Source organism: Triticum dicoccoides, chromosome 1A (assembly GCF_002162155.2).
Source record: "Triticum dicoccoides isolate Atlit2015 ecotype Zavitan chromosome 1A, WEW_v2.0, whole genome shotgun sequence".
Lineage (NCBI taxonomy): Eukaryota > Viridiplantae > Streptophyta > Magnoliopsida > Poales > Poaceae > Triticum > Triticum dicoccoides.
The window spans coordinates 12,121,594-12,132,991 of record NC_041380.1 but is presented as its reverse complement, the minus strand read 5'-3'; the positions used below and the strand labels follow the sequence as shown (position 1 = coordinate 12,132,991).

General features: G+C 45.6%; 1 pseudogene; it reads left to right on the top strand.

Moving 5' to 3' along the window:
• Window positions 1-9,790: 9,790 nt before the first annotated feature.
• Window positions 9,791-11,124, top strand: LOC119309616 (annotated as a pseudogene).
• Window positions 11,125-11,398: the final 274 nt, after the last annotated feature.

The following is an 11,398-nucleotide window of genomic DNA, read 5'->3' as shown; positions in this document are numbered from 1 at the left end:
CAAGGGGAAAAGACCCAAAAGAGGCAGAAAAAGAAAGTTCGATACTATCTACAAAAGAGGTAAAAAAGGGGATAAGTTTTTCTCCCACTCTGTACCGAAGAAGGGAGAGGTCTTCTTTCAACCTAGCCAGCCAGGATGATTTCGATGGTGACATCCCTCGAAAGTGTTTATTGTTTCTCTCTTTCCATATGCTCCAAGCAGCCTGAGGAAAATATCCATGAACATAGGGCGATTCCACGTAATTTTTGCTTGTTCAATCCATTGAAGTCTTGTACCATGTGTCGTCCATCTGATATGTAGATGTGACCAGCATTCTTGGCTGAATGGGCAAGTAAAGAATAGATGTTCCAAAGTTTCTTCATAGCCATTTGTATGTTTGGTGAGCTTTTATTTCTCTGAAATAGTAGGAGTGGTATTGGCTGGCAGTGTAGTCTCCTTTAGCCCAAATGCATGTCCATCTGTCCTCTCCGTGGGTCAAGGTGATAGGTGTCAATAGTTGTTGTAGATCCATCAACTCTGCATGTGCCTGTTCAGATAGAGGAAGTTGGAAGGTTTCCCCCAACGTGGGCGCTGTTAAGAGAGCTTGGACAGAGATGTCTTCATTTCTTGTGAACGAGAAGGCCCTGGGATAGCTAGAGGCAAGAATACTATCCATCCAAAGATCTTTCCAAAGCAAAGTGTTGCGGCCGTCCTGAATTGTGACTTTGGTGATGCCTCTATAGATGGGCATAAGCTTTGTAATGTCTCTCCACCAGAAGGACAGATTAGTTCATGGTGTAGTAGGTGTTCCAGATTAGTTCCACCCACGGTAGATCCCAGTGATTGTACAATTTGTGAAGATATTTAAGCAACAAGGCATCACTTTGTGTTCTGAGATCTAAGATGCCCAACCCACCACAATCTTTTGGCTTGCAAATCATGCTCCAAGCAGCCAGAGAGTTACAAGATTCCCCTTGCTTTGTCTTTTTGGTCCAGAGACATTTCCGCCTGATCTTGTCTATCAGCTCAATAATGGTAATGGGGAGCTTGAGTGTGCAGAGAGCAAAAATTACCAGCGAAGTGATCATTGAGTTTAGTAACGAAAGTTTTGCTCCATATGAGATCATGTTGAGAGTAGCTGTGAGGCGCGCTCCATTTTGCAAACCAATGGCATTAAGTCCTGAACAGATGGCCGAGTGGATCCCAACGGCAGCCCGAGGTAGGTAAAGGGCATTTTGCCAGTCATGCAGCCAAAGATTTGGGCAATGTTGTTGCTGAGAGAGTCATCACAGTTGATTGGGATGAGAGTGGATTTTTGGAAGTTGATTTTAAGGCCAATGGAAGTAGCATAATCCGACAAAATTTGCTTGATCGTGGCAGCTTGTGTTTCACAAGCTGGGAGAACCATAATTGTGTCGTCGGCATATTGAATGACCGGGTACTCTTTTTGGGTGGCACATGGGAAAGGAAGCTGGATAAGTGTAAGTGCATCTAGTGCCACCCCTAGTTGGTTTTGGAGTATTGACGACAAACCTAGTTGAGGGACTAATGTGTTTGTGAGAATTGCAGGATAACACAGGTAGAAGTCCCTCATTGATTCGGTTTTCCTACCAGAGATGACCCCTAAAAATGTATGAAGACATTGAAGTCAAAGGTGGTATATGAAGATGTTCACATTGAAGACTATGACAAGAGAAGACACCACATGAAGCCTATGGAGCTCGAAGACTTAGATCTTTTGTAGTTCTCTTTCTTTTGTGTTGAGTCATAGGAACCACCGTACTGTTAAGTGGGGTCCAAGAGAACCAGTCAGAATGACTGAAGTGATGCCTAACCAAAACCTATGTCTTCGAGTGAAGACTATGAGAGCGAATCTTGTCTAGAGTCGGACAAGTCAGCTTTGCTTGTAGCCCAAGTAAAGTTGCCGTGTAAGTTTGAAATCTGACCGTTGGAACACGTGTCAGTTCCTTAGTGACACAGGGTCATTTCGGACAAATCAGGTCGGGTTGCCAAGTGGCTATAAATAGCCCACCCCCTACGACCATAAACGGTTGGCTGCTCAGATTCAAAGTACGGCTTTTGTCGTTTGAGAGCAACCCACCTCGAAGCCTTTGAGAGAGAATTCCTTGCGAGGATAAAGCCCTAACCACCCAGAGCCAAAGAGAATTAGGCATCACTTAAGTCTTCTTGTCTGTGTGATCTGAAGACTTATTACACTTGAGGACTGTGCATCCTCCAGCCGGTTAGGCGTCGCGTTCTGAGCATCCAAGAGACATTGTGGATTGCCGGTGAACGAAGTCTGTGAAGGTTTGGGAGTCTACCTTGAAGACTTACCAGAGTGATTGGGCGAGGTCTGTGTGACCTTAGCTCAAGGGGAATACGGTGAGGACTGGGTGTCCTGAGCTGCGTGTTCAGGACTGGGTGTCCGGGACTGTGTGTCCTAAGGTTTAAATACCTAGCCGCCCTAACCAGTCGTACAGTTGTCACAGCAACTGGAACTGGTCCAACAAATCATTGTCTTCAGCGAGTCACTGGTTTCATCTTCCCTTCCCCTTACTTACTGTTACTCCTTGTGAAGTCATTGTATGTTCGCACTATCTTTTGTCTTCACTGAGTGACTGCGTGTTCTGTGTGGCTTCACAATATCTTTCTACCTGATCCTTACTACATTGCTGCTATTAGTCATTGTGCTTTCACTCTATTGAATACTCGACTATGGCTTGCCTAGTGTAGTCTACCTTCCGCTGCAGGGTAATAGGTTTATTTCTATCGTTTGTCTTCATAACTTCCATGTTTTGAAGACTTTCATAAAAATCGCCTATTCACCCCCCCTCTAGTCGATATAACGCACTTTTAATTGGTATCAGAGCAAGGTGCTCCCTTGTTCTGTGTGATTCGGTTTAACCACCTGGAGTTTTAGCTATGTCGACTGCAGGGATAATTAAAGTCTCCGTTGCGTGCCCCGTCTTCGATGGAACTGAATATCCCTACTGGAAGAATAAGATGCGCATGCATCTTGAAGCCATTGACGTCGACCTATGGTATGTCGTCGAGAACGGCGTTCCCAAGGCTGGAGAAGGTGTCACTACTGCTGATGTCAAGAAGTTCGTTCAACTGGACTCTACTGCCAAAAATATCATTTGTGGTCATCTGACCAAAGGACAATATGGCCGTGTGAGTGCTTTGAAAACATCTAAGCTGGTCTGGGACTGGCTCTCCAAGGTTAATGAAGGCGTCTCAACCTAGAGAGATCAGAGAATCAGTGTCCTTCGCAACCTCTTCAACCGCTTCAAGCGAAATGACAATGAGAATGTCCAGCTCACATTTGACCGACTCACTGACATCACAAATGAGCTTCAAGCCCTCGGCGCTACTCAGATCACCAAACATGAAGTCGTCAAGACACTACTGAGATCACTTGATAGTTCGTTTGACACCCTAGCCCTGATGATTCAAGAACGTCCTGATTTCAAGACACTCGATCCGTCTGACATACTTGAGAGGCTCAACACACATGAGTTTCAGCTTTCTGAGAAAAGAGATATCTACGGTCCAAACTATGGGCGAACTCGTGCCTTGAAGGAAAAACTGTCTCCTCATCTGAAGAAGAATCTGACAGCAGTTCGGATGATCCTGAAGACATTGGAAGGGAACTTGCTATACTTGTGAAGAAGTTCCAAAAATTCACCAAGAAGAAAGGTTTCAGAAAGTCTTCCCGATCAAGCTCAAGGACTGATGAAGCTTCTGCTCGCGACTACAAGAAGAAAACATGTCACAAGTGCAAGAAACCTGGCCACTTCATCTCTGAGTGTCCACAGTGGGACAATGAGAACAAAAAGAAGAAGAAGAGCAAGAAATATGACTCTGACGACAAGAAGAAGAAGAAATACTCAAAGCCTTCTTCCAAGTCTTCCTCAAAGTCTTCATCACACAAGAAGAGCTCATCTGGCAAGGCACGTGCGTTTGTTGGCAAGGAAATGAATTCAGAGGAGGAGTCCGATTCAGGCATCGCAAGTCTGGCTACAGCTTACGTTGCCAAGTCCATCTTCAACACTGAAGACAATGACTTCATCACCGACACCGATGCAAATGACAAGGACTACTCCGCTTCTACCTACTGCTTCATGGCACGCGGTGCCAAGGTAAACCCACGCACTACTCACTATCAAACATCTAGTGACGATGAATCTGATTGTGGTTCAAAACCTAGCTACAAAACACTTGCTGAAATTGCAACTGAACAACAGAAAGCTATGAAACATATTCAAAAATTGTTAGACAGAAGCGATGATCCGTTGGGTGCTGAAATGACTCGATCTGAATCCTTAATTGAAGACATAAAAAATCTTCACGTTAAGTATCAGGAACTTGAAAGTCGTCATGAAACTCTCTCAACAACTCATGAAAAGCTTTCCTATGATTATCTTTAAAGGAAGCAAGATCTTGAGAAATTGAGAGCGGCTCATGAAGATCTTCAAAAGGAAAGCGAGTCACTTTGCGCCAAACAGATCAGTTCCGCTCAGGAAGGATTTGAACCACCATGTCTTAAATGCATTGAGCGTGATAATGCTACTTCTATTGCTGAATGTTCTACTGCTACTGCTGTTGCAATATCTTCAACTGTTGATGTGGTAACTAACCCCTCTGCTGAGGATACCACTGCTATTGCTGATGAGAATGCTAGGTTGAAGACATTGCTTGAAACAGGGATGTACAAAAGTCTTAAAGGGCATCAGACACTATGTGATGTCCTTAAAAAGCAGATTCTGAATCGAAACCCGAGGAAAGAGGGTGTTGGGTTCGTAAGGAAAATGAATGCTGATGGCTCTTACTGGAAACCTGAGCAGTACCCCAAAACCACGTGGGTTGCTGCAAAGGAACCTTCAGCAGATCCATCTAATCTATCTGGCTTCACTTGTGCTAACCCCATTATCATTGATGAATCCCTTGATGCAAACTATAAACTGTTTAAGAATCAGAATGGTGAAGTGTTTGCTAGGTACATTGGTACTAACTGCAGGAATGGACCGCCTATGAAGAAAATCTGGGTTCCGAAAAGGTGTCTGGAGAATCTTCCTGTGAATGTCATCATGACACCTCACATGAAGAAGACAAACCTCAGACCAAAGGCTTCATACGGTCCAAAGGCTTCATACAGACAGAGAACTCATCTGAGTCGCACTAACGCAAATGTTTTGCAAGGAAACCATACTCAGGCATATGAATATGAGAGCGGTTCATCAAACCGCCATGTTCATAAGACCAAGAACTATTCTGCTTATTCTTATGAGTACTATTGTCCGCCTACAAGACTGTTTGCTAGGGCTCCAAAGCCAAAGTTCTCAGATGCTGCACTTAGACTTATTGCTTCTAAGCCACCCTTAAAGATGTGGGTGGCTAAGAAAGCTTAACTCTCTTTTGCAGGGAAAGGTCTCCAGCAGAAAAACCAAAATCGTCTGACGCTATTGCTGGGGACCTTAAACATCTTGTAGGGCGCAAGATCAAATGCCCGAATGGTCTTACTATGTACTTCGTTCCTGAATCGCTTGCTACTCTCCCTATTAGTCCTAATCTAGATCTAAGCTTTCATAACCCACTGGTTCGTCAAATGTTTTTGCTTCACAATGCTCTTGGTGAAGCCTATCCCCCTAACTGCACTGTAGGGTACGACACCAGCGTCTTCAGAATGGATTATTGATAGTGGGTGTACAAATCACATGACTGGCAAAAGAAGTCTTCTTATGGACTCAACCTTACGTCCATCCGACAAGAGCCACATCACATTTGCTGACACTGGTAAAAGTAAGGTATTGGGCCTAGGTAGAGTTGCAATTTCAAGGGATCAACACATGGATAAAGTCATGCTTGTTGAATCCCTTGGCTTCAACTTAATGTCTGCCTCAATGCTTTGCGATTTAAACATGATCGTAATATTTGGAAAATATCGTTGCCTTGTTATAATGGAATCTGACAAGTCTCTAGTATTTGAAGGGTATCGAAAAGATGACTTGTACGTGGTAGATTTCTCAGCAGGACCACAGCTTGCCGTATGTCTTCTAGCAAAAGCTTCAGAATGCTGGCTCTGGCATCGGAGGCTTGGGCATGCTGGCATGAGGAACCTCTACACCCTGGCAAAGAAGAAGCATGTCATAGGCATCGAGGGCGTCAAGTTCAAGAAAGATCACTTATGCGGTGCCTGTGAGGCAGGAAAGATGACGAGGGCCAAACATCCCTCGAAGACAATCATGACCACTACTCGACCCTTCGAACTGCTTCACATGGATCTTTTCGGTCCCACTCATTACTCAACTCTTATTACTACTGCTTGTCTCTATGACTTTGTCATTGTTGATGATTATTCTAGATATACTTGGGTGCACATAATCCTTTACAAGACTGAAGTGCAGGATGTCTTCAGACGTTTCGCCAATCGAGCAATGAACAACTATGGTGCCAAGATAAAGCATATCAGAAGTGACAATGACACTGAATTCAAGAACACTGGCCTTACATATCTTGATACCTTGGGCATCACACATGAATTCTCAGCCCCGTACACGCCACAGTAGAATGGGGTCGTCGAACGCAAGAACAGAACACTCATTGAGATGGCCAGAACGATGCTAGATGAATACAAGACTCCAAGAAAATTTTGGCCTGAAGCCATTGATACTGCATGTCATACAATCAATCGTGTTTATCTTCACAAGCTTCTGAACAAGACATCTTATGAGCTCCTTACCGGCAAGAAGCCAAATGTCAGTTACTTCAGAGTATTTGGTGCCAGGTGCTGGATCAAGGACCCACATCACACCTCAAAGTTTGCACCAAAAGCACATGAGGGTTTTATGCTTGGATATGGAAAGGATTCGCACTCCTAAAGAATCTTCAATCTCTTTCATTACAAAGTGTTTAAAACAGTGGATGTGCGGTTCGATGAGACCAATGGTTCACAAAGAGAGCAACTGCCAAATGTGCTAGATGAAGTTTCATCCAGTGAATCAATCAAGCTAATGGGAACTGGAGAAATTATACCTTCTGAAGCTCATCCTAAAGAAGAACTTATCATCTCAGCACCTGATCAACATGAAGACAATGCTCAGCCTGAAGACATTCCTTCTAACAACGACAATGATCAGCAAGAGCAAAATCTTCGCCCTGTACATTCTCACGTTGCCAATGAAGTGCAGATTGAAAGAATAAAATTTGTAGTGTATGTGTATGTGTATTTTACAAATCAGGTCATGAGACAAGAAAATTTGTAGTGTATGTGTATTTTGCACTATGTTTTTACGTTTGTAATTTTACATAACATAAAATATTTTTTACGATGATTATATATTTTCTTACGGTCTCTTTTTACGTTGAAAATAAGATAAAATTTACGAAATGTAAAATTACAGTGTATTGATAGTAAAATAGAGGGGAGTGAAGAATAACTATTCCTCACCTAAGGTGGCGAATAACGCGATCCTATATATATATATATATATATATATATATATATATATATATATATATATATATATATATATATATATATATACTACCTAAAAGATTTGTAAGGTTCCCTCTCCCTTCTTACGTCGAATTTCTTGTCCGCCCTCGCACGTCCATTGTCCCGCCTCCCGTCCTTCCTTTTTCTGCCGACCTGCCACATGCATGGTTCATTTTTGTTTCCAGAAATCCTCTCCCACAGTCCCACTAATCCCACAATTCACGGCCCTGAAAAATCTACATTAACCACCGTCAAATCCCACCTTCCTACCTCATGCCCGCATGCATGGTTCGTTTTTGTTTCCAAAAATCCTCTCCCACAGTCCCCACTAATCCCACAATTCACGGCCCTGAAAAATCACCATTAACCTTCCTACCTCTTGGCGACATAGATTCTCTCAACCAACAATTATGTTATTGTTTCGTCCGGCCCTAGCATCGCTGGAGGCGGCCGGCTTTCCTCCGTGACACCAGTGCCCTGCGAGGACTCCCTACGCGACGCCGCTTTCCCACATGCTCTGCCGCCGCGACGCACTCTCCATCGCCGGCTTCCATCCTCAGCGTTGAGGACGCTGCAGAAGCGGCGGGATGGAGGCGCTGAGCCGCGGACTGCCCTGCCCCCACACCGACCTTCGGCATGCCGATACCCCGGCGCCCAACCGTCGCGTCCACGAACTTCAGTGGCCTTGATTCAAGGTTAAAAAAATTGATTCTCATGTCGTTTGCGCCAACTGAATCCTTCACTCTGCTACTCTTAGTTTTCTTGTAATTTTCAGAGAATTGTCTGATCCTGATTGACAAGATGATATGTGGATTATGAAGATCACAAGTTCATATTAAAGGCTGACACCGGCGTCTCCAAGGCATATATACATGCATGCATCTGACTGGCACCAACGTCAAGAACGATTACTTCATTTGTCATGAATCACACTTGTAAGGTATCCAATCAGTCGTTCACTTGCTTGGTTGATCTCTTAGGTTTGGATGCTGATATGTATGTAGTTCTCACAGATCTGTGGGTTCGTTGCATTATCTCAGATTGTTGTTGCATGCATGCAGGCAATCTTTTTATTTTCCTGAGAGCTTCAGTGACATTCTTGGAGCGAAACGGCTGGGGGCCAGGAAACAGACAACCACTATTTTCCTCCTCAAATCTCTTTATTTTCTAGCTTCGATTAACTAGAAAAGGCTTGATTCTGGTAATATATTCATCGGGGCAGAGACTAGAAGCACCGTGATATTTTTTTCTTGCCACATACACAAAGGATTGTGCATACAACTTGCACTGTGAAATCAACATATGGTTTCTTCAGGGCCTTGTGAACATAACATCGGCATTTAGATATATATTTTAGCATTCTTCAGTGTCTTGATGAACAGTACCAATTAATAATACCAGGAAAGGAGAGCAGAAGTTTACTGCATGTTCAGCTCCATCCCACCGATGGATATGTTTGCAAGGAAAATATTACTTTTTTGGTGAGAAAGATTTAACAGCGACGAACTTTATATTTTTCTAAACTTGATCTGTTCTCTTAATATGGACAGTTAATCTTCTCTTCTATATTTTACAAGGTTCACATTATCCGGGGATATGGATATGTAGAGCTTGGTAGAAAGAAGAATAAAATAAGAGTGATTTAACATTAATAGAGTGGATTTTCTACGAAACAACATCCAAAAAATCTGAAATTTTGCAACATCAATCTCTACGATATGTTTGAAGTTCTTGCAAAGTTTCATCCAAAAATAATATCTGAGAAGCTCCCACAAAAAAAATCGCTGCTCAAAAAGTGCACAAAACTGTGAGCAGCGATTTTGTTATTTTTTGTGAGAGCTCAAGGGATGTTATTTTTTGATGAAAGTTTGCAACAACATCAAACATTTTATATAGTTTGCTGTAGCAAATTTTCATATTTTGCAAGAATATCCATGTAAGAAAAAGGACTATGTTGGTTTAATTATTAATTTAACCCTGAATACTTAGATCCCGTTGCAACGCACGGGCAATTATTAATATATATATAGTATTAAAGGAGGATCTGCCGTCGTCGTGATGGTTCGACCACCCCCTCCCCCTCTGCGATCGCACTTCGTAAATGCCGGTACGATCCGAAAAACGCGGGCCCCTTGCGATCGCTACTTCCCCGTAGGAATAATCCATCGTACAAACCAGGGAAACAACTGCCCACTAACGCACGTCGTGCTCTCGGTCACCCCTCGCTCCTGTCTCTATCGCGTGAAAAGTCGTCGCTGCTCCGCCCACGAACCTACGCACCATCGCTCCCAATCCACGCATGGCTAACGACGAGGGCAGGTGGCGGATGCCGGGAACGATGAGGAGCTGGCGATGCCGGCGCACTTCCGGTGCCCGATCTCGCTTGAGCTCATGAAGGACCCGGTCAAGGCACCTACGGGCATCAACAATGGCCGGGAGAGGTGGCTGGTGCGGGGGCGCGACACGTGCCCCATCACCGGCGGCCCCGTGTGGCTCGCCGACCTCGTCCCCAACAACGCCACACGCCACATGATCCAGGACTGGTGCGTCGCCAACCGAGGCGAGCAGGTGCCCGTCGCCGAGGCCGACGCTGCCGAGGTGCTCGCCGCCTTCGTGCGCGGGAACGCGGCGGCCTGCGGGCAGGGGGCCGCCAGGGCCATTGGGAAGGAGAGCGACCGCAACCGCCGGTGCCTCGTGGCTGCCGGCGCCGCCCGCCAGCTCGCCTCGGCTTTCCAGAGCCTCACCGGAGAGCCCGTGGAGAGCACCAGCGCCGCAGCATTGAGCGCGCTGGGGACGATCTTGGCGGCCCTTACCATGTTCTTCCCGCTCGACGACGAGGCCCGGCGCTGCATTGCCTCCCAGGCGTCTCACAAGTCACAAGACCCTTGTCTCGGTGCTCTCGCACGGTGAGGTCGCCGCGCGGGCCAGCGCGCCGTCATTGTCCACCGCGAGCTCGCCTCATCCACCGACCGGCACGCCGTCAACGTTATCTCGAGGACGCCCGGCGTGTGCAGTGCGCTCGTCAGCCTCGTCAGGAACCCCGTGTCCCTGCAGGCCACCAAGGCCGCGCTCATCATGGCCTACTACCCCATCTCCAGCAGCGACCGCCTGCTTCGCCGACGTCGTTGTGGAGCTCGTCGTGGACACTGACAAGGGGACGAGCGAGAAGGCACTGGCCGCGCTCGATGGCGTCCTATGCGCCGACACCGGCCTCAGGTCCGCGTGTGCGTACGCGCTGGTCATGCCGGTGCTGGTGAAGAAGATGTTCCGCGTGTCCGACATGGCCAAGGAGTTTGCCCGTCTCCGTGCTCTGGCACCTCTTTTGTGCCGCGGACACCGGCGCTGGCGCGCGCTGCTACGAGGCACTGCATGTGGGCTCCTACCGGAAGCTGCTCCAGGTGTGCTGAGGCGGCGTGACCGAGGATCGGGCCAGCGAGCTGCTCAAGCTGCTCAATGGTTTCAGGGGCAGCGTAGAGTACATCGAGACGATGGACTTCGAGGGGCTCAAGAAGTCAAGAGGCCATTTTGATCGGTGTAGATGCTGAATCTTTAGCGTCTGCTTTCACCCTTGTTTAGATTGTTTTGGGAGCTAGACTAGATATCTGGATAAAACATACTGCAGAATGGCTAGATTTTTTTTACACCATAATTGAATACTCGTATACAAAATGATCAACAAAAAAGAGAATTGAACTTTGTCTAATTGCTGTCATGTTTATCTTCACAATTTGAAAGTTATTTCGTGTTATTTATGATTTTGAAGTGATCCTCACATTACAGAAAGCACTGGGAGAAAGAATTGATAGTTGGCGCTATATGGATGAATATCCATCATGTTTGACATACACTTTCGAATTAGAACAATAACATGTCTATATTTTTTTTAAAGTTCCGTAGCAACGCATGGGCATTCGACTAGTA